We start from the raw sequence: 21,965 nt of genomic DNA on the forward strand, positions 1-21,965 counted from the left end.
CAGTTTTCTAGACAGTAGTTACCAACTTTAACTTTAAAAAATATATAACCCCATCCCTCTCATTTAAAAAAATATGGTAAGAAAACTGAGACACAGAATACTGAGGTATCCCCCAGCTCTAGTGTTGCAGTCCATCCAGGGCAACCACCGTCATCCCTGGGGAGTGCTCCAGTTCTCTCTCTGAAATAAAGGTGGCTAGAAGTATAGCTTTGCTTCAAAATAAGAAAAAATTTAAAAAAAAAAGAAAGAAAGAAAAAGAAAAACCAGAAGTGAGTGAAGCACTTTTTACAACTATAATTACACTTTTAAAATACTCTTATTTTATTTAAGATTCTAAAGGAAAAAATCCTGAATTCGGTTTTTCCTGATTCAAAACCATGGCACGTGCTCCCAGGCTGAAATTTCATGAAAAGGAACTTAGCAAGTTATCAGTAAGACCTACTGTGTATTATTCAAATGGGAAACAGTATAAATCTGAGAAATCAAGGGTTGTCTCTCCGGAGGCCAAAATAATGAACACTTTTGTTTTCTCGTAATACACCTTCTAAGGCAGCCTGGCTTCCTGAGAGGAGCAGTCTTGTGGCTAGGCTCCGCCAGTTGATGCTGCTGGACTTCCCACGACACCACCTCTCCTCATCTCTCTTGGCTTTGTCGAGCTGAAAAGTACAGAGATATAGAGCCACCTACTCTACTCACACATAAAGCCAAAAGACATTATGAGTGTGAAAGTGACTTACCAATTTCTGGCCCCAAGTCAAAGCTCAGTGAAAGCTTGTACTCCTCCTTTCCAATCACAGTCATAAATCTGGCTTCTTCTGCACAACAGGCCTTCACGATTGATGGCTGTATTTCAAAGACAAAATAGTTAATATACTGGGCAGCCCTCCCCATCCATTTCTCGTAAGCCATGCATGTAATTTACGACTCTTCTAACTTATCATCACTCTAGGAATGTATTGATTTTTTTTAAGCGCATAGTCGACATCTGTGATTACTGGCTCCAAATGGGACTGATATTTAAACAGCAAAATCATTTCAGTCTTTACATTTGTAAGTGATCAGCAATTCCCATTATTTCACCCCACTTTCTTCAAGTTTCTAGCTGTGAGAGATTCTGTGATTTACAGCCTTCATATCGAAGGGAATGAATCAGCATTTCTTTAGTTCAGAAGTTCTGTTGAATGTCATAGTCAAAAAAATTCTAAAGATGTCCACCTTGAGATTCCTGTTCCCAGTATTAAATCAAACATGAATGTAGATACTACTGTGAAAGAACTTTGTAGATATAAGTAAGGTTACTAATCAGCTGACCTTAAAATAGGGAGATTATATGAGTAGGCCCAATATCATCACAAAGCGCCTTTAAAAGCAGAAGAGGAAGGCAGAAAAGTCATTCAGTGAGAAGTGGCAGAAGAAAAAGGCAGGTGAGATGAAACAGAAGGGAAGGACAGGGAGATTTTGACTGTGAGAAGTACTTGACCCATTATTACTGTCTTTGAAACTGGAGGAAGAAGGGAATTCATTAAATAATGTGGTTATCCTCTAGCAGCTGAGAATAATCCCAATCTGATAGCCAACAGAGCAGCAGAAACTTTTGTCCCACTGCCACAAAGACCTAAATTAATTCTGCTGACAACCTGAATTAACTTGACAACAGATTCATCCCCAGAACCTACATAAAAGGATATAGGCTGGACACAGTGGCTCACACCTATAATCCCAGCACTTTGGGAGGCTGAGGCCGGCAGATCACGAGGTCAAGAGATCAAGACCATCTTGACCAACATGGTGAAAGCCCATCTCTACTGAAAATACAAAAATTAGCTGGGCATGGTGGCATGTGCCTGTAGTCTCAGCCACTTGGGAGGCTGAGGCAGGAAAATCACTTGAACCTGGGAGGCAGAGGTTGCAGTGAGCTGAAATTGTGCCACTGCACTCCAGCCTAGCAACAGAGCAAGACTGCATCTGAAAAAAAATTTAAAAAAGGATATAGCCCTAGAAGCAGGCTAGTTTTTGCTTTTTTTGTTATTGTTTTTTTATTTTATATTTTTTGTATTTTTGTATACAAAAAGTATGCCCAGCTAATTTTTGTATTTTTAGTAGAAAGGGGTTTTCACTATGTTGGCTGGGATGGTCTTGATTCATTGATCTCATGATCCACCTGCTTTGGCCTCACAAAGAGCTGGGATTACAGGCATGAGCCACCACGCCCAGCCAGTTTCAGCTTTTTGACATCTGGAGTAGAGAAACAGCTAATTCAGAATAAGCCTGAATTTCTCACCTACACAACTGTGAGGTAATAAAAGGATTTTGCTAAATGTATGCTTATTTGTTACGGGAGATATAGAAAACTAATACAAACATTTAATAGTTTTTATATAAGAAGCAAATATTTCTATGTAACATATGGTGTAAGCCTCATACAAACTTTTGTGTCTGTCCCACCAGCTTAATCATCAATATCCTTACCGTCATCAGGCTTATTCCATGATCTACACAACCATGTTCTCTTCATGATGAACTATTGTGATTCTGTCACTCATGAATAAATGTGTGTCTTAGTCCATTTTGTGTTGCTATATAATGATACTCAAGACTGGGTAATTTATTTTTTAAAAAGTTTGTTTGGCTCATGATTCTAATGGCTGGAAAGTTCAAGATTGAGAAGCTGCATCTGGTGAGGGCCTCAGGCTCTTCCATTCATGACAGAAGGTGAGAGAGAGCCAGCATGTGCAGAGATGACATGGCAACAAAGGAAGCAAGAGAGATGGGGAGGTGCCAGGTTCTTTTTAACAATCAGCTGTCATAGGCTTTAAGAGAGTAAGAATTCACTCACTGCAAAAGAGGGCATTAATCAGTTCACAAAAGATCCATACCTATGACCTAATCACCTCCTATTAGACCACACCTCCAACATTAGGAATCAAATTTCAACATGAGGCTTGGAGGAGACAAACATCTGGACCTTAGCAATGTGCTTCAAAGTTGTTTGGCAAGAAGTGTGTCTTGAAATTTTATAGTAGCTCATGCAAAGCCTGACATCTAGAAGGTTTTTAAAAATTACTTGCTGATTGAGTCAATAATATATTTATTCAGAATACCATCTGGAGTTCAGATGGTATTCATGGGAAAAAATACCTCCTCTCTTTGTTTCCTTGGATGTTTTCTGAGATGTTTTCTCTACCTTTAACCAATTGATGACAAAGAGTTAGATGTGGCCACTGAGTTGTAGCACCCTACTAATGGGACTAGGCGACACTGATGCAACCAAGCCCTTACCTGCCCCCCGATTCTACTGACATGTACAGTTAACCCTCCATTCATGGGTTCCACATCTATGGATTCAATCAACAAGAGATAGAAAATATTCAGAAAAAGAAATTTTACAAATTTCCAAAAAGAAAATTTAAAGTTGTCATGTGCTGGGTACTGCATTAAATTCACACAAATGAAAGGATGCGTAGGTATTGTATTAGGTCTTATAAGAAATCCAGAAATGACTGTGTATATCATATGCAAAAACTTTGTTATTTTATAAAAGGGACTTGAGCATCTGTAGATTTTCATATTTTGAGGGATTTCCTAGAACTAATTCCCCAGGGGTACTGAGGAATAACTATATTTTTAACAAAAATGATTGTTAGGTTCATTCTCTGACTGTAGCTATTGTCAGAAGAAATAAAAAATTAGGAATTAGTTTTCAAAGAGGGACTAAGGGTTGATCTGTGGGTCTAGAAATATACTATGGAGAAATTTGTAACTAGTACTGACACCAATTTCTGCTTATGTTTAGGGCAGAATTTTAAATTGACTTTGGACATCCATCAAAATCTTTATTTCCAATACTTCTTCAGTATTTACTCTATGTAGAAATAACAAATTCCTCCTAACTAACCAGAATTACAATTTCAGTAAAACCATTTATATGTTCTTGCCTCCCAGAATACAGAGAAAATCTGTGTGATACCAGTGGCAGTTTATGAGTGCTACAAGTATTACATCTTTACTTTCCATTATTTTTCATACAAAATGATACCTTAGCTGGTTATAAAAGTCTGTGAGAACAAACTTACTTCTTCAACCTTTTATGTAAATGGATCTATTACTTTCTTGAATCTAATGTTTTATGAAAAAGAGTGAGGACAACTAAATTTTTTCCTTTTTTTGTAGAACATTTGATCTTTTTACCTGGATTTGGATGTTCCTTTATGTTTCTTACTAAATTATTTACTTTTTAAATTATTCTCCATAGAATTTTAAACACTTCTCAAGCCTGTCTTCAAAGTCAGTGATTTTGTTTTTTCCCATTTCAGGTATACTCCTTAGCGGTTCCTTAGTTTCAAATCTATGATAAATTTTGTCTTTTGTTTTCCTTTTATTTCTTAGTAAAAAGATGGTACATACATAATACAGACTACAGAGACTAGAAGATGCAGTTTGTACTGCATCTTTATGTATCTGACTGAAAAAGAAAACAGAACCAAAAGAATATAAAAATTAGTCATAGAATAATAAAAGTAAAAATAAAGAACTAACTGAATACAGAGACTTCTGGGTTCACTGTGTTCCAGAGAGCGTATAGAGATACAAAGAGAGAGAGAAAGGGAGAGGGGAGAGAGAGAGAGAGAGAGAGAGAGAGAGAGAGAGAGAGAGAGAAGCTAGATGAAAAACTTCACAAATGAGAAATGGATATTACTATCAAAAGTTTTTTCCCATTTTAGTCTGTCATCTTTTACCTTTAGTATTCTTTTCCTTTCATTGGTAACTTCTTTTTTTTAATTTTTTTTGAGAATACAGGAAAAACCACAACTTTTTACAATGCTTTCTTCTGTCTCTTGAATTACAACATGTACTCTCCATTTAATTTTCACTTCTAATATCTATGTCTTTCTTTTTGTTTGACACATCTTAACAGAGATGCAAGGCTAAATTGTCTGTGGTTTTTAATCACCTTTGACGAGAAGAAGCTATATGTGTATCAGTACTTTTGTCCTAGAAAAACGTTAGAAGATTCTACTCAACTCCTCTCTGTTTCCTTGGATACTTTCCATTTTCTATTTAGCGCCTGTGTTGGCAGGTTATGTATTGATGGTTTGTAATATCTGATAGATTTTGTATTGCTTGGGCGTGGGAGGTGGCAGCGGAATCTAGAACTGGCAAAACGAGCAGCTGTCAGCTGGTAACTCTAATTTGGGTAAGTTCTTTCTTAGCACTTGCCAAATTTGAAATACCATCTGCCTCAGGACTGTGTGTGCTCCCTTGATTAGAAGTGCGTGGCTACTTTAAAGCTCGTCCTTTCCCTTGCTTGAGGAGAGCAAGTTACCTTGTTGGAAAATCAGTGACCTCGTCTCCCAAACATTTTGTTGTATGCTTATGGAATTACTCTATTGACTTTCATATGAAATTGCAAACCTGGATCTCAGCTCCTTGTTATCCAATATTCTTTGCCCTGCTTATCTTGTATCATTTGGGATTCTTTGTGAGTTAAGAAACTCCATCACTTTAGCCATAGAATTTTTGTTTTGTTTTGGGTGTTGTTTATATAAACAAAAATACAGAAACTAGGCTAATTTTTGGTAATGATTGATCCACTACCAAAGACTTAGTATATCTCTACATCTGCTTTGCCTGCTTCATTTATAGTTGAATATTCTTAAAGCTGGGTGATGGACATGTGATTTATTACATGATTTTATCTGCTTTTGTATATGCTTGACATTTTCAACACAAAAAGTAAAATAAAATCACTCCAGTGGGGGAACTTTCTATGCATTTCTCCCTACCTTCATTGTTTCAAAAAAGAGTTGTTTTCAGTGCATTATTCTATCTTTTGTCTTATATTCAGACCTCTGCACTGAGCTTACCATGGGAAGTGTCTTTTGTGCTTCTCTTTGATTTTACTCAAATTTTATGTATTTGACAAAGTTTGTCATATGGACCTGAGGCAGGTTAATTAAAGATGAATTTTACTATACTCTTTTAGGGTTTTGTTCCTTCAGCTGGGTTGCTTTGGGAGAGGGGAGTTAAAGAAATGCAGTTTTTCATGTCAAGAGAGTCTGTTGGAAAGAGCATTTAATTTATTTGAACAGAGGTGTCAGTATTGCTCTAAAAACCATAAAGCACAGAACACAAAACTATACTGATATAAATAATTCACCCCCTTCTCCCCCCAATCACTGCCAATTATATTTTTATTGTCAAGAAAAAAAGGTCAAAGAAATATTACAAACTTTCCGGATTTGCATAGATTTAACTCCATTGTAGTTATTCCAGTTCTTTCTTAAGGCTACAGTAGCAGTTAGTCCTGGAAACAAGAAATCTGAAGTCCAAAGAACCATTAGAACATTCTTCCAAATTACAAATGAAGTTTTGAGATATTATTCCCTCAGTCCCATGGTGCTGTCATTATAAAATGCAATTACTATGATGCACCACTGAATTAATTATGATATTTCCATAAAAGAGTACATAGTGATTAAAAGATTCTTTTTGATTTTAGAAATGTGAGTATGACAAAAATGCATCTGTTAGAATGGCAGAAATCTGCAAGTCTTCTGTTTTCACAGGTCCAAGCAACCTGAAATAGAATGACAAGTACCAGCAGCCATAACAGGTTGCAACTTGTCCAAGCTTAGTTTATGTGGCCCTTTTCAAGGTGGGAAGCAGGAGAGCAGGTTTTCTGAGTCTTGTCCATTTCTTTCTGAGTTGTGGTTTTGTAGGGGTTCCTTGTCATCCTTCATCTCCATTTTACCAGGATACCAAGCTTTCTACAGAAGCTGGCTGTTTCTGGCCACTTCTATCACTGCTTTCCTGTCAACTTGGTTTTTCAGCAAGGTCTTGAGTTTAAATCTTCTTCGTCTTATCTTGGAGTAAATTTAGTATCTCCAACTCAATTCTACATTTTTCACCACCAGTTTTCTAACTGCTCTGCACTTAGAAAAGTGTTCACATATCCTGCTCAGATTCAAGGAGAGTCACTCCTGGCTAGTGAGTCATCACAGTTAGACATGTTTTGTGTTGTCTCTCATGCCCTTGTTTGGCCACATGAGCAACTCCACATAGAAATGGTCGATACTGTTGTAGATATTATCATATCCCCCTACTCCCTTCTCCTTTGTTTAGCATGATATGCTATTATGGTTTCTATCAATTCTTGGCTGGCTGTCAGTGATGCCAGTTGTGCTAAAACCAAGAATTAACAACCTAAACACAGTGGTCTATGGGACAGCATTGAATTCAGTGGCTGCCTTAGGGGTTAACACAGTGGGATCTGTTTTCAAGGGGAGAGAGGGAAACCTGATACAAAGAAAACTTGTGAGAGAGTCCCGGGGGAACATCATATGCATCTGTTATGTCTGAAACATTTGGAGTCTCCTCCTCAGCAAGTGAATACACAGAGCCTGTAGGTGCCACTGCTACTTCTTCATTATGGGCATATTTTTTTTCAGGGTAAGAGAAATTCAGCCTAATAGCTGAATAGTGTTAAAGACATGATATGTCTTTAACACTCCATCCTCTTATGATGAAGGAAGCCACAATCATCCAAGTGGGAAGAAATGTCTACTGATGTTCTGATTTAAATGAATGAAGGTCTTCTTTCCACCTCGGGAAATCTTGAGGGTTATATAACAGCAGCTTTGAAATGCTTGTACTATGTACTTTGTGCTAGTCCTTCTCAAATCATCACTGGCTGTACCAAGAACAGAAAAATAAGGAATTTGGTGAGTACTTTATAAAGCTAAATTTACTTAATTAATTTCACCTGTGGTTATGTTTTTCAAATATTTTGGGACATTAGAATATCCTGTATTTATAAATGATAGTAAGTATTTTGTTTTGCTTTGTCTTGTTTTTAATAAAATACAGAATTAGCAAACCTATGATAGCCTACCATATCTAGTCCATGAAATTCAATGCCTAGATAATTCTTCTATAATTCATGGGTGTTCCAAATACTAGAGGTGCTTATAATGGCACAACATCTGATCCAGAAGAGTATTTAATAAAAGTTATGTGATTGTTGTTCTCACCAAGAAAACTAGTCATTTGGGGACGTTAGATTGTGTTATTTTGAGTTTCTTTTTTGTGATTTGGCAACAGGGGAATGGAGGGTGAAATTGGCAATGACTGCTAGTGAAGGAAAAGGGAAGATGTGTGGTGTTTTCACAAATATGTGTATAAATCAACAAGATATTGTCAGATATATATTTTTTTAGACAGCACACAAGCAGCTGCATGTGTTTGGTAAGTTAGGAAACATAAAAGTGCCTGCCAGTTATGCAGCCACCTTCTGAGCAAAGCTGCTACAGGTGGATTATTATTTAAGATTACCATACTTTATACTACAGTATTTTACTACTCTGGCAGCAGCTGTTTAGACTAGGGCTAGGTGCCTAGGATTTTCTTGGTAATGAGGTGACCTGGATTGAGGCATCTGCTTAAAACCCACATTCGACATTTGATAGTGTCTAAACATGGCAAAGATATTTTCATCTTTGAAAATATGAATACCAACATTTTGAGAAGTGGCAAAAGGAAGTAAAAAGTACATACATAAATTTATCCATCTACTCATTTATTCTATAAACAATCAGTACTGGAGTCATGTCAAAGGACAGAGGAGGTGACAAGGATAAGAAATAAAAGTGCCTACCTGGCAAGAGTTGAGCACTCTACTTTTCATGGGATACCAGAATGTCTGCTGTATCCTGAACTAAAACACTTTCACTTTTATGTGATAGTTTTTGAGTTCTCTTTTATTAGAAGCTACCAGTGCAGCTCAACTTGCTTAAGCAATAAATACATTCTTTTACCATAAAGATAAGAGCTTGTCTCATATAAGCAATATGAGGAAAAGTTTTGGGAACAATGAAGGACCTGTATCCAGGACCACAGTAGTGAGACTGATTCCTGTCTACTATCTCTGCACCTCTCCTTGCTTCAATCCCTTTTCTGGGAGTTTCTTTTTAAGAGGAAATAGTATGCCAGTTTCTTCTACTACTCCCATTGTCATAGCCTAAAATACAGTGGCTCTCAGTCTTCACATTACAGTCTGACCATCAGAGAGACAAAACCTCCACCACTGTGTATTCCAAATTCCCAGGGAAGGCTTTTCATTGTGCATGAAAGCAACCATTCTCCTGTGTGGCTAGAAAATGAAGCTACTTTATGGGAACAAAGTTCTAGGTTGAAAACTCAGTAACTGTTCACCACAGTTTTCCTACATTACTACCTACTTTGGGCAATGCAACCTTCTATTTTTTTGAAAACTGAAAGACCTTGGAAGAATAAAACATCCCTACATGTAAGTTCTTTTCTTTGAAATAATTCATAGCTGGGTATTGAAAATAATGGTGGAATGGGGGGTGTTTATGAGTGGTATTATATTGAGAGGACCCAGAAATGTCTGAATTTATGTCTGATATATCCATAAATTCCCTAGTAGAAGGATCAATCAAAGAAAAAATCTTAACACTGTGTTTCCATATGCTTTTTATTCTAGGACACTTATTTTAAGTTTAGTAATTTTAAATGTGTAACTAATAATAAAAGAAATTTGACAGAAGAGCTGTGACCCAAAAATCATTGGTCACACATGTGCAAACTTTAGCACATGAGAAATTTTCTATTCAATCCTATTGAGTCATATGCATTGATAGCACATTTTAATTTGTTATGTATCTTTAATTGTTACTTAAAATGTGTTTGAAGATTTACACTAGAATCACTGTAGCAAAAAATTCATGATTTAACAGAAGGCTGCCTGTTAATAATCAAAGGTAGTATGAACTGCTAAATATCTCAGATTACAATAATTTTCAAGAGTTTCAAGTAGGAAAGGTTTTTATGACTGGTAAGTGGTTCATAAAATTCTAACATTCAAACATAGGCCCTTTTTCTGTCAAAACCATTGGTTAAATATCAGGATATACATGAGTTATTAGAAAGAAAAATACAAAATAAGTTTGACCAAACAATAAACACATATTAAAACTTAGTGTTCTTCAACAAGCCTCAGACTTAAAAGGATTCAATAAATTAAGATCATAAGCACAGTTAACAAAAAGCAGCATGAAGATATCATAATTTCTGAGTCCAAAAGAGATTTTAAAGATGATTAAATAAAAAGCTGGTTACTGAAAATAAAAATATGATGTAATTTTATGGATATATGTGTATTCTTTTGTTAGGATTTTAATATGTTCATTAAAAAGGGTTTATTTTTTCCCAAAATACAGCAGTCATATATCTTATGATGCATGACATTCCAGACTAGATAAAATAGAGTATAAAAGCAAATTTTGTCCCTCACTCACTGATGATGTTTTACTTGCTGGGCTGGATCATGTAGAAAATCTTTCTTCTAAACTGGTTGTGCTGAGATTCTTGCTCTGCTTCAACCTCCTATCACTAAAACTTGCTTTGATTCTTTTAATCTTCTGGCTTCATGGTAGGAAGAGGCAGAAGTGTCACTTGCAGCACCTATAATCTCTTAAGATTGCAGTTTTTTCTCTCTGTGTTCTTTTAAAATGGAAACAAAGAAAAGATTGTATTTGACAAGATAAGAAGACAGAAATTGATTCTGATTATGTCACCACAGTATGATTCTGATAATATTGCTGCAAGAGGAGAGACAGCACAGCTGAAAGAAAAGGCAGGAGAGTTTTCAGGAGCTGGTCTGTGAAACTACAGACCATCTGTGTTTGCTAATTGGCTTTACATAAAGAAAAAGTAAACTTTCTCTTATCTTTGTGACAGTAGGAAAGGACCCTCTGAGGTTAAGCTCCTACTCTCCACTGATAATGGGATATAGAGGCCACTTCTTCGTGATGATTACATTTCAATGGATAGCTCCCCATACTTGAGGAAGGGTCCTGGACTGTGAAACTGACAAGAGACTTTTTAACAGATGTAAATCTCAAAGGTGCAAAGAAATAGTTTACAATAAGGAGTTTTCTGGAGTAGTTATTCTAAGAGGATGGAAGATAGGGACTTAGACTCAAGAAGAAACCAGTGTAAAGTTTAGTCAAGCTGAGGGGAAAATTAAGGCACAATTTATTTTCTGCTTTTCTACCAAATGTTTTTAAAACTATATTTCTCTAACACTGCTTTAGGTGCAAATCATAAGTTATAATGTAATTTTTTTAGTTCAGAATGTTCCTAATTTCCATTATGAGTCCTCCTGTAACCATGGATTATTTAAAACCAATAATCATACTAATAATTGTTGATTGGGGTGTTCTGAATACGTCAATTAAGCCAAATTGGTCAAATCTTCTACATTCTACCAACTATCTTCTGCTTGTTCTATCTGTACTAATCATGCTTTTAATTTAGGAGCTGGCAAATGCTTAGAGGGGAGATTGTAGGCAGATTTTGAGCCTTACTTCCGTCTAGTTTCCTTCTCTCTGAGATTTTTTTCCTCAAATTTTTGGCTGCTTGGGCAATGTGAATTTCAACCTCTATTTAAGTCTAAGCCCCATATGATAACCACTTTCTACTTGGATTTCATTCCTTTGTTCTGTTAGTTACATTTATAATCACCATACTTGGACACAATAGGTGGCCAATAAATGTTTTCCTTCCTTTTCAATAATTGTCATTTGCTTGACCTTTTTGAGGCTGGAAAGTAGACTTGTGGTTTAGAAAAATTTTCAAACAACAGTTGAATGTCTAAGTCTACTTTTTGGCTTAGTAGCCCCACTGGAGAGAAAGCAAACATTCACAGGCCACCAACCATGTACCAAAGTGAGAAAATGGTGGCTGGATGGGACACCAGTGAGAGGACACAGAGAGCTACCGATGAATACCTGTACTAGAAAATAGTAAGTTCCCTGAATTATCTGTTATGTACCCCAGTTGTGTTTAATAGGACTTTTTGTTGCAAGAGAAATACATTTTAATAAGCCGGGGGAGCTTAATGGAGGATTATTGATCCAGAAACTGGGAAGTCATCTTGGCCCGATGTGGTCCTGGTCTCCCTGTCATCTTCTCACTCTGACGGTAATCATAGATCTCTCCCTCTTTGCTAGTTCAGCTTTCTCACTCTTTGCAGACTGGCTTTTCTACCTTTTCATATGTAAGACCAAATACAGTCATGTTCAAAAGCCTGCCAAGATGACTGCCTGGCAAATTCTAGTCCAATTACACACTGTCAGAGTCCAGAAATATAAGCTTGACTGCTGGAGCCCAGGGTCTAGGGTGGGTGTGGAAGAAGAGTGTGGGACTGGGCAGAAAATGAGCTCCACCATTGCAGATTCACAGTTGGTTTAAGCACTTTACATAATCAGAACAAAGTTAGTCTCCAGTTCCCCTTAGGGAAGCATTCCACTGTCAGCTAAATTCCATTTTGAACAAATAATTTACAGACCGTGTGTCTCCATACACTTTAATGGTGTATTATCTGTCTTCATTTGACTCTTCTTTAAGGGGAAACAGGAATGAGACAATTAACTGTTGTGTTGACCTTGTAGCGCTCTACTCCTCAGCCTTTGTTATTAATCTTATGTCATGTAGACCCCAGCCCTGTTAAAAGACTCACCCTAACCTTGGTCACAGACTAAACTTGTAATGCCTACCACAGACAAGTGCCCTAAACCTAACCATATTGTGAGTGAGAGATGGAAATTGTCAACTTATCACAAAATCTATAAATTTGGAACAGATAATTTCATTTCTTATGAAGGGCTACAACTTGAAGGCTGGGAAGCATAGTCTCTGGTAGAGACTGCAAGTGGAAACTTTGAGGGAGGGAGGGTGTCACAGGAGTTTTATACTTGGTGGATAAGTTAGAAATATTTATCAGGTTGCAGAAAGGGCTAAGACTGATCATGAGGGGAAGTCACAAGCATGTGTGGTAAGCAAACATGTACGTTACATAGTCCCATGTTCATTTTAGGGTAGAGACTTAACATGAAAATGCGATAAAATTAGGCTGTAAATGTGAAAATGTAATGGAGCACACGGAGATGCTTGGTACACAGCCTCCGTGAACCTGCCAGAACCCTTCCATGGCTGATGGTCACTTATCAGGAAGGAATGTTGATCAGTTATTGTGTCAAAACCATAAAAGGGGAGGGGATCCAGTCAAGGTGCCAAGCTGTTGGTTGAAGTCAGTGGAGGAGTGAGTGTTTTCTTGTCTTCCAGGGATAGTTTCTGTTTAACTCTTAGAAAAAAAAATGTCTAATGGCATTTAGAGAGGGAGGGGGTGTTATGAGGCGTGACTGACCGCCCCTTCCATCATGGCTAGAAAACTTTGTTGTTAAGGTTTCTCTGGGGTCTCCTTAGCCAAAAGGTGTTTGTTCACTTGGTCAGGGGAATTAAGATTTCATTCACATTTCACAAAATGCTTTGTGCTGCATATTGCACTCTTACAAATTAGGCCCAGCTTCAGTGTTCAATACAAAGTAGCCCTGGAACATGACCATCTTAACCCTAGATGTTCTTCACTTCAATACATGAGACTCTCATTTTAAGCACTTAAACTACATCAGGCCATGATTGTCTGGGTAGACATCAACTAACCTGGAAAAGTCCAATAATTTTTCACTCACAGTTAAAATTCTGAAGTGCATAAGCATGTGTCATCTGTATTTCCAGATGACATTGTTCTGAGTTTAATATTTTTGTGATAGCAAAATATAGGACATGCAAATTATCTAATTAAAAATGTGCAAACTGATGTACATAATCAAATGATGGAGGAAATTTTTTCTATCTGAAACAAATAGTATTTAAAAATCAGTCAATGAATGAGAGATGCTATCCTTTTCTTTGTTCTGTGGACCCCAGAGTCTTATTTCCCATCCTCCTTGCCCTTGAATAAAGTAGGTGTTAAGAGTTAAAGATTTTCTTTTTTTTTTTTTTTTTTTTTTTTTGAGAGATAGTCTCATTCTGTCACCCAGGCTGGAATGCAGTGGCACGATTTGGGCTCACTGCAACCTTTGCCTCCTGGGTTCAAGCGATTCTCCTGCCTCAGCCTCCTGAGTAGCTAGAACTACAGGTGCCCACCACGACTCCCTGCTAATTTTTGTATTTTTAGTAGAGATGGGGTTTCACCATGTGGGCCAGGATGGTCTCAAACTCTTGACCTAGTGATTCACCCGCCTTGGCCTCCCAAAGTGCTGGGATTACAGGTGTGAGCCACTGTGCCTGGCCAAGAATTATAGATTTTCTTTAAAATTGTAATTGTTTTTAATTTTCAAAATATTATTTAAAATATTATATATATGAAAAAATGAAGAATGATAATTTGAAAAGAGTCATGGTGAAATTAAAGAAATAGAAACAGTACATTTGAATTTTGTTTACTCCTATCCAATCACATTCATTTCCTCCTCCCTTCAAATGACTACAGTCCTGAATTTAACATTTATTATTGCCATGCATTTCTTTATGCTTTTACTACGTTACACGTATCCCTACAAACATTTAGTACTGCCTTGTCTAAGTTTATACTACATGTTAATGTTATATATATTCTTCTGTAACTTTATATTTTTATTTTAGGATAATTTTGTGAGATTTACCCACATGCATATTTTTTTAATTTTTTACTATAATTTATTCATTCTATTTGGGTGGAAATTTCAGTGCTTTTTCCAGTTTCTTGCTAAATTATGCTCTTTATACAGTTATGTGCCTCATAAAGTTTTGGTCAACAACAGACTACATATATGACTAAGTTCCTATAAGATTCTAATACTGTATTTTTTACTGTACCTTTTCTATGTTTAGCAGCATTCTGACACACAAATATTTATCATTGTGTAACAGTTACCTACAGTATTCAGTACAATAACATACTCTACAGGTATGTGCCCTAGGAACAGTAGATGATACCACGTAGCCTAGGTATGTAGTAGCCTATGCCTTCTAGGTTTGTGTGACTACACTCTATGATGTTCAAACAATGATAAAATCACCTAACCATACTTTTGTTAGAATGTATAATATTAAGTCATGTATGACTGAAATTGCTCTTTATCTTCCATTTTAGGCTTCCCATTTCAAATAGGGCATCTCTAGTAGCCTTTGAGGGAAGTAACTGGACAAATGTAGTTTCAAGGAACAAAGAGATTTCACTCTAAAAGCAATGGGACTGTATACTAAGCATGAGATATGGCCTATAGGCAAAAATCTTTGTCCTCATTAAAAGACATTTTATTTATTGATGGAAATTATATTCTATACCTCAGTTTCCTCATTTGCTATGAGGGATAATAATGGTACCTACTTCACAGAGTAGTTTTGAGGATTAAATGGGTTAATACATGCAAATTGTTTAGGACAATGCTTTGCACATAGTGCATGCTGTTGCCATTTTTATTATCATGATAACTTCATTGGAAATATTTTGCTACTTTTATATGTACTATAGTAACTTTATGGGCATTGTTTTATATATATATATCAAACAATATATATATCTGATATATATATAACAATATATATATCTGATATATATATATATACACACATATATATATAACACATATATATGTAGCATATATATATATACTGCAAGAAGGTGCCTCTAGGTCAAGGCCTTTATCTCTTAAGGAGTCAGTTGACTGGAAGAGACTTGAGAAGGTCATCTTATATCATTCCATTTCAGGCTACCATAGATTAATATGGGTTTTGCTGGTTCATGAGGACCCAGATCCAAGTATATATATATATTAGATAACCTGTTCTTCATGCTGGATTTGGATGTTATATATTGAGGCATGAACATAAATTGTCTATGAAAATTTCCATCCTTCACAAACCTAACTTCAAAACATAGCTTGACATCTCTAGTGTTTATTCAGCTGATATTTCTAAGCACAGCTGCAAGAATACTGAGAGGGTCTTTGAGCTGCTGTGAATAAAACTATTGGTGGAGGGCAAGCTAGGGTTGTTAAAAGAGGTGAGAGATGAGTATCCAGCAGGACCTTCAAAGGGACTGCAAGAAAGTGCCTGTAGGTCAAGACCTTCATCTCTTAAGGAGTCAGTTGACCGGATGAGACTTTGAGAATGTCATCTTATATCTTTACATTCCAGGCTACCTTAGATTAATATGGGTTTTGCTGCTTCCTGAGGACCCAGATCCAAAGGGCCTGTCCCAGACTACTGGTCTTTCTCTGGCTAGACACACCCAATTCCCTACATGCAGTAGAGTTCAGCAAATAGGTTTTAGGACATTTCATTGTAAATCTTTGGTTCCCAGAGTCAACTTGTAGCCACAGTAATATGATGTTAGTGGCGTCTCTGAGTCCATTGCTAACCTCCAGGACAGATGCCTAAACTTCCAGGTCACTAAATCTCAAGATGTGGCAAAGGTAAAACTCTTTGCCTTGTATATGTGACCTCCATCTCCTTCAGCTGTCACTGGATCCCCAGGCTGCCTCTACTTTCCACCTTCAGAGAAATTCAAATGGTTAATGAAAATGTCCAATTTACTTATAAAAACACAATCATTTCAGAGACACCAGAGGATTACATTTGGCAGTGCAATCTGAAATGTTGCTTTTTTCTTTCACAGTTTCTCAGAGAAAATGGTTCTTTTTCTGCAACTCAACAACCTCAAGCAATACTTTGTGAAAGCTCTTTGTTGTTTTGGATTTTTCAAGCCCTGCCTGGGGAATAAGGCTAACATAACCATTTGGAATTGCCACCACTAAGAAGGAACTCTGAATTGGCATGCATTAGCATTCAGGTGCTTTCTTTGAAACATTCACAGTGTACTTCTGAGAAGTTTTTAAAGTGACCCCACCTCTGAGTGACTACTGCTTTCTTACTGATATACCTCTAGACCTTCTGTTCTTTCTATTTCTGGAGATAGCCAGTTGCTAGGCTCTCTCACATCATGGCAGCAATGAATCCTTAGTTAATTGCTCCCTCTACCACCTCAGAAATAGCACCTAATGCAGAAATGAGACCCTCTTCAGAATACTTTATCAGGAACCCAAACCTTCCCTTCTTCAGTTTGGGTAGCAGCAACATATCCTTCCTGGGGGGGTGTCCTTTCTCACTGCACTGAATCATTAAATCTGAATTTGTCCAACCTAAAGCTTGTCTCTGGTTGTCTTTAGCTGATTAAGCTCTAACAGCAAGGACACTTTTACAACAGTACCCTCCCACCAGATCATCCTGACCAACCTCAGTTTTTTCCTGCTAACCAAAAGAACTGTATTTGCTGCTTGCTTCAGACCAGGAAACCAACACTGTTATACTCACAGAATCAGAAGAAGAGTAAAAACCAGACATTATAATACCAGCAGGACTCTGCAGTGCTTTCCCATCCAGGGGACCTTAATACATTTATTCCTTCCATCTACTGCTTTTGACACGTATACCTGAGTGAGACACAGAGGGATGTGTCATATCATCTGAAAAAGGAGCAAGTTTTATCATCTCAGAATTCTTTTCACACAAAGCAAGGCCCAGCATTGGGAGCTGAATCAATACATATCACTGAATGAAAGCTCTAGACACTCAAATATAAAAGGTAAATAATAAACTTGGGGACAGAAATGCAGAGGGAGGGTGGAAAGTAGAGGGATGAACTCAGTTTTGGTTTTTGGGTTTTTTTTGAGACAGAGTCTCACTCTGTCACCCAGGCTGGAGTGCAGTGGTGCGATCTCAGCTCAATGAAACCTCCACCTCCTGGGTTCAAGCAATTCTCCTGTCTCAGCCTCCTGAGTAGCTAGGATTACAGTCTCCTGAGTAGCTGGAATTACAGGCACGAGCCCCTACCCCTGGGTTTTTTTTTATTTTTGTAGAGACAGGGTTTCACCATGTTGGCCAGGCTGGTCATGAATTCCTGACCTTGTGATCCCCCTTCCTTGGCCTCCCAAAGTGCTGAGCCACTGTGCCCAGCCTGAACTCAGTTTTAAGTATCTAGAGTTTGAAATGCATTCCTCTTAGGCCCTTTTAACTGATATGTTAGAATTTGTGGTGCTCAAATATTCTCCTGTCAAGTAGTGATTTTTGACTTCCTCACTGACCTCCAACCTGCCATTGAAAAAAATCAGTATTGCTCCATTTGCAAGTCATGTTGAGATCTCTTTTAACCATACAAATCATTGTTGTTTTACCTTTTGGTTCGAACCAGTTATAGCTTCTGACTAGTGCCCTCTCATTATGTGAATCAAATAAAACCTTTATTATGTGTTCAGTCAATATGAGAGTTTTATTTTACCTTTTTCTTAAAATTATCTTTGAACAGTATATTTTGTACAATTGCCCAGGAATGCCTAATACTTAATAACTATTCTAGTTCAGTCCATGAGTAAAGCACTGAATAACATTAAACATTAAGAACTTTGTTGAGGTTTCTCTAAAATATTTCAGAATGTTCTGCTTTATATGCCAACTTACTTTACTCTGCTGCAAAGCAAATTTGTTGCACTGTGGGGAGGTTGAAATTCCACTATCTCAAGGAAGACCTGCAAAGTTTTCTTGTTGAGGTTACTTAGGGTCAAAAATTTGTGTGATCAGCTGTTTTGTTTTGCAGGATTATTGTTTATGGATGCATACTTCTTTATCTCTTCTCAGCATCTCTCATGGCTCTGATTTATATTTGTAGAGCAAGAGAGTGAAATGGTGCCATCAGCATCCCTCTTTTTCAGATTCTTTCTCATATGCTTGCAAAGCTTGCCTGCTTTTCTCTGGATCTGTTTATCTCATTCCTCTGTGATGGAAGGCAGCCCTTAGGAAAAACTTTTGTGATCATTTCTTCAAAGCTTGAAACATGCAAAGTGCTGAAAATTACAATGCTACTTCTTTTTCCTGTGCTCTCAAATCCAGAGATATGCATTCTGTGGGAACAAAGAGCACCCGAATTAGAACAAACAGATTCAGAGCTTGCTCTAGCAAGAAAGTCAGCCACCGTTACTTAAATTTGGCAGAGATTCAAAGGCATGAAGGAAAAGCTTTAGAGTGAACAACGGTGGTAAGGGGAAGCTGGAGGGTGCTAGCAAAAGCTGTAGCATCTTATGTGATTAGTTTGAAGAGTATTTGGCTTTCTCTGGTTGGTCCTCAACTGGAAGTTGGGACAACATAGAGGGAAGCTGTCAGTTATCAACCAAGTCCTAACTTCTCTGGGCCAATTGCCGCAGAGGTAGTCATTTGGCTTTCAGTGCTTGCTGCTGAGGCTGTGGGTCAGAGTTCTACCATAATGGGTGGTGTGAACATTGTCCATTTGTATATTCAATCTGCCTAGCATATTTTTATAATGTTAATTGATAACTAAAAATCTAAAGAGATTCAAAGGAAAGGACTATTTACAGTCCTTGAGAAATTTGAGTTTCATCCCCTGTTTGATGTTACTATTACTTTTTCTTGATCATCCATGATTACCTAGACTCTGTGCTGTGGGTTTCACTTACATGATCCTTGTCAGGTATATTTTTATCATCTTTTTATACACATGGAGATTGGGATTCAGATTTGTTAACAAACCTGATGTAAACTACGCAGCTAAGAAAATGAAGGTGCAAAAATGTTCATACAATTCTTAGATCCATTTTCTAGAAACAGATGTAGAAGGATAGACACCAAATTTTTAACCCTGATAACCTAAATCTTACTAACTCAATAACAGTAATAATACATTTTCCTTTGTACACTTTTGAATATTTGGTTAAAATAAGCACGTATTGCTTTTACAATAAAAAGAAAGTTCATCTAATTAACATATTCATCATGAAATTGTATTTTCTCTAGACACTATATTAACTTTCCTCTGAGAATCTAATTCAAAAGTTATTTCATAAACTAAAATCACAAAGAAAATGTATCCCAGATCATAAACCTGCATTAGTTATTTGAATAGTGGCTCTCTCTGAAGAAGTTTACACAGTAAGATATTAATTGCAGGTTACAAACAAAAAGGAGCAAAAGAATTGTATATGCTTAAGAGATATTCCCATCAAATACAGGATTTTCATAAACAGTAATTCTACCATACAGCTCTTTTGCTTTTTGGTTAACTGATGCTACTCATTTATCCATTTATCATATATTAGCTGAGCTACTAATGTTTAGGCACAGTGTTGGTACCTGAGAGTAAAAATAAACAAACAAGTAAACAAACCAACTATTCATTTTTTAAATTTATAGTTTTCTGTCTGTTACAATAAAATTTTAAGAAAAAAGTAAAATCATGGCTTAAAGCGATATAAAAAGATTAATATGTTAAAGATTTTCATGTAACTCATTCATGAGGAAACTGGTAAGGTGTTACAAACAGTGCAGAGGTGAATGTAAAGAACAGACACATTCTTATTTCATGAACATTGCAGTGAGTATGCAAATAGAAGGAAACTAACTTTCTCAGTAATAAAATCTGCCAATATACAGAATTCTATAGACGAGAATTATTCTGTATCATTATCAGTTATCTACAATTTACAAAGTTGTAAAATAGCTCCCACAGAATCAGAATCAGAGAACTAGGAAGGGAGTGCAAAGCTTTCCAGTAAAGCAAAAATTTTTCCCTACAGGGTAAAGATAGACTATAACATGTGTGGCAGACATTGCTATCTGCACGCTCTGTGTTCTTTTCCTGCACCAACCCTCTCTGCTAACAGAACCTTTGCTTGTTTAGGTAAATGCAAAGTTCCCTATTCTTGACCCCACACACAAAAAAAATAATGATAACCCAACATTCGTATGGCCAGTAATTGTTTCAGGATCTAAAGAAAAGTTTGTTTTCTTGTTTTTTTTTTTTTTTTTTTTTTTTTTTTAATGTGTGACTTCTAGGAAAGCATTTGCTTTTGTTATTTTAAAAAAGGTAATTAACAACTGACATAGCCCTTTTTTTGGTTCTTTTCTCCCTTTTTGTATCTGGAATATAGTATAATTACTAAGTTCAGCAGTCATCTTGTGACCTTGGACTGAACAGCATAAAAAGTATCTGAATAATAGTTGTGTCAGTCAGTTTGTGCTCCTCTAGCAAAATACCACTAGGTGACTTAAACAACAGAGATTTACTTCTCACAGTTCTGGAGTCTGGGTAGTCTGACATCAAGGTACCAGCTGATTCAGTTTTTGGTGTGGGTTCTGTTCCTCGCTTATAGAACTTGGAGTCCTGAGTTCAAGTGATCCTCCCTCCTCAGCCTCCTGAGTAGCTGGGACTACAGGCGATTGCACGCATTTTAGTTGTTCTTAAAAGAAAGATTGTGTGATGTACCACATTGGAAACCTAACTCCGTTTTCCCTGTAACCTAAATTTCAGCTACCTTGATATCAACACATCTTCAATGCTTCTGTCACCACTTTCTTTAATTTAATGGGATAATAACTCAATTGAGATACAGAGAATGAGAGAGAGAGAGAGAGAGAGAGATTGAGCTTGCTCTCTGGTCTCTTTTCATGACAGCACTGATCCCATCATGAAGGCCCTGCCCTCATGACATTATCTAAACCTAATTCCCTCCAAAGTCCTCATCTTCAAATAGGATCACATTGGGGGTTAGAGATTCAACATCTGAATGTAAGGGGAACACATTCAACCCCTAGCAATAGCTAAAGCTTATACAACATTCACTACATGTAAAATGTTGCTCTAGGTGCTTTTCATATATTGGCCCTTTCAATCGTTGCAATCATTGTGAGGATGGGTACTATTTCCATTATTTTACCAACAGAAAGACAGAGTGAAGTGGCTTGTCCAAAGTCAGATGGCTAAGAAATAGTGAAGTGAGGATTCAAACGAAAGCTGTTTGATGTCAGAATCTGTGTTTCTAACTATTATGTGATCTTATCCTTTTACAAGAATCACAGAAGCACAAGTCCTAACTTTTCTGAGCCAGTGAATCAAGTCTCCCAGATTTTTTGTTCTGTAAGACCAATAAACCTCTATCAATTAACCTGCAAATAACTAAATTTATAACTTATTCAACCTTATAGCATTTATTATAATTTTGCTACGTTTTTTGAGTTATACTTTGGTTTTTGTAGATACCATTCATCAGATT

General features: G+C 36.8%; 1 long non-coding RNA gene across 2 annotated transcripts in view; it reads left to right on the plus strand.

Annotated features, from left to right (window-relative positions):
- Positions 1 to 7,381: 7,381 nt before the first annotated feature.
- LOC105717122 (uncharacterized) overlaps positions 7,382 to 21,965 on the plus strand; it is a 316,882-nt gene continuing 302,298 nt past the window's right edge. For both annotated transcript variants that reach the window (XR_010343206.1, XR_010343207.1), the window contains exon 1: positions 7,382 to 7,721. This is a non-coding gene — a long non-coding RNA (uncharacterized LOC105717122). The remainder of the gene's footprint in view (positions 7,722 to 21,965) is intronic.

Source organism: Aotus nancymaae, unplaced genomic scaffold, assembly GCF_030222135.1.
Source record: "Aotus nancymaae isolate 86718 unplaced genomic scaffold, 86718_ANA_hifiasm-v0.15.2.pri h1tg000017l, whole genome shotgun sequence".
Taxonomy (NCBI): Eukaryota; Metazoa; Chordata; class Mammalia; order Primates; family Aotidae; genus Aotus; species Aotus nancymaae.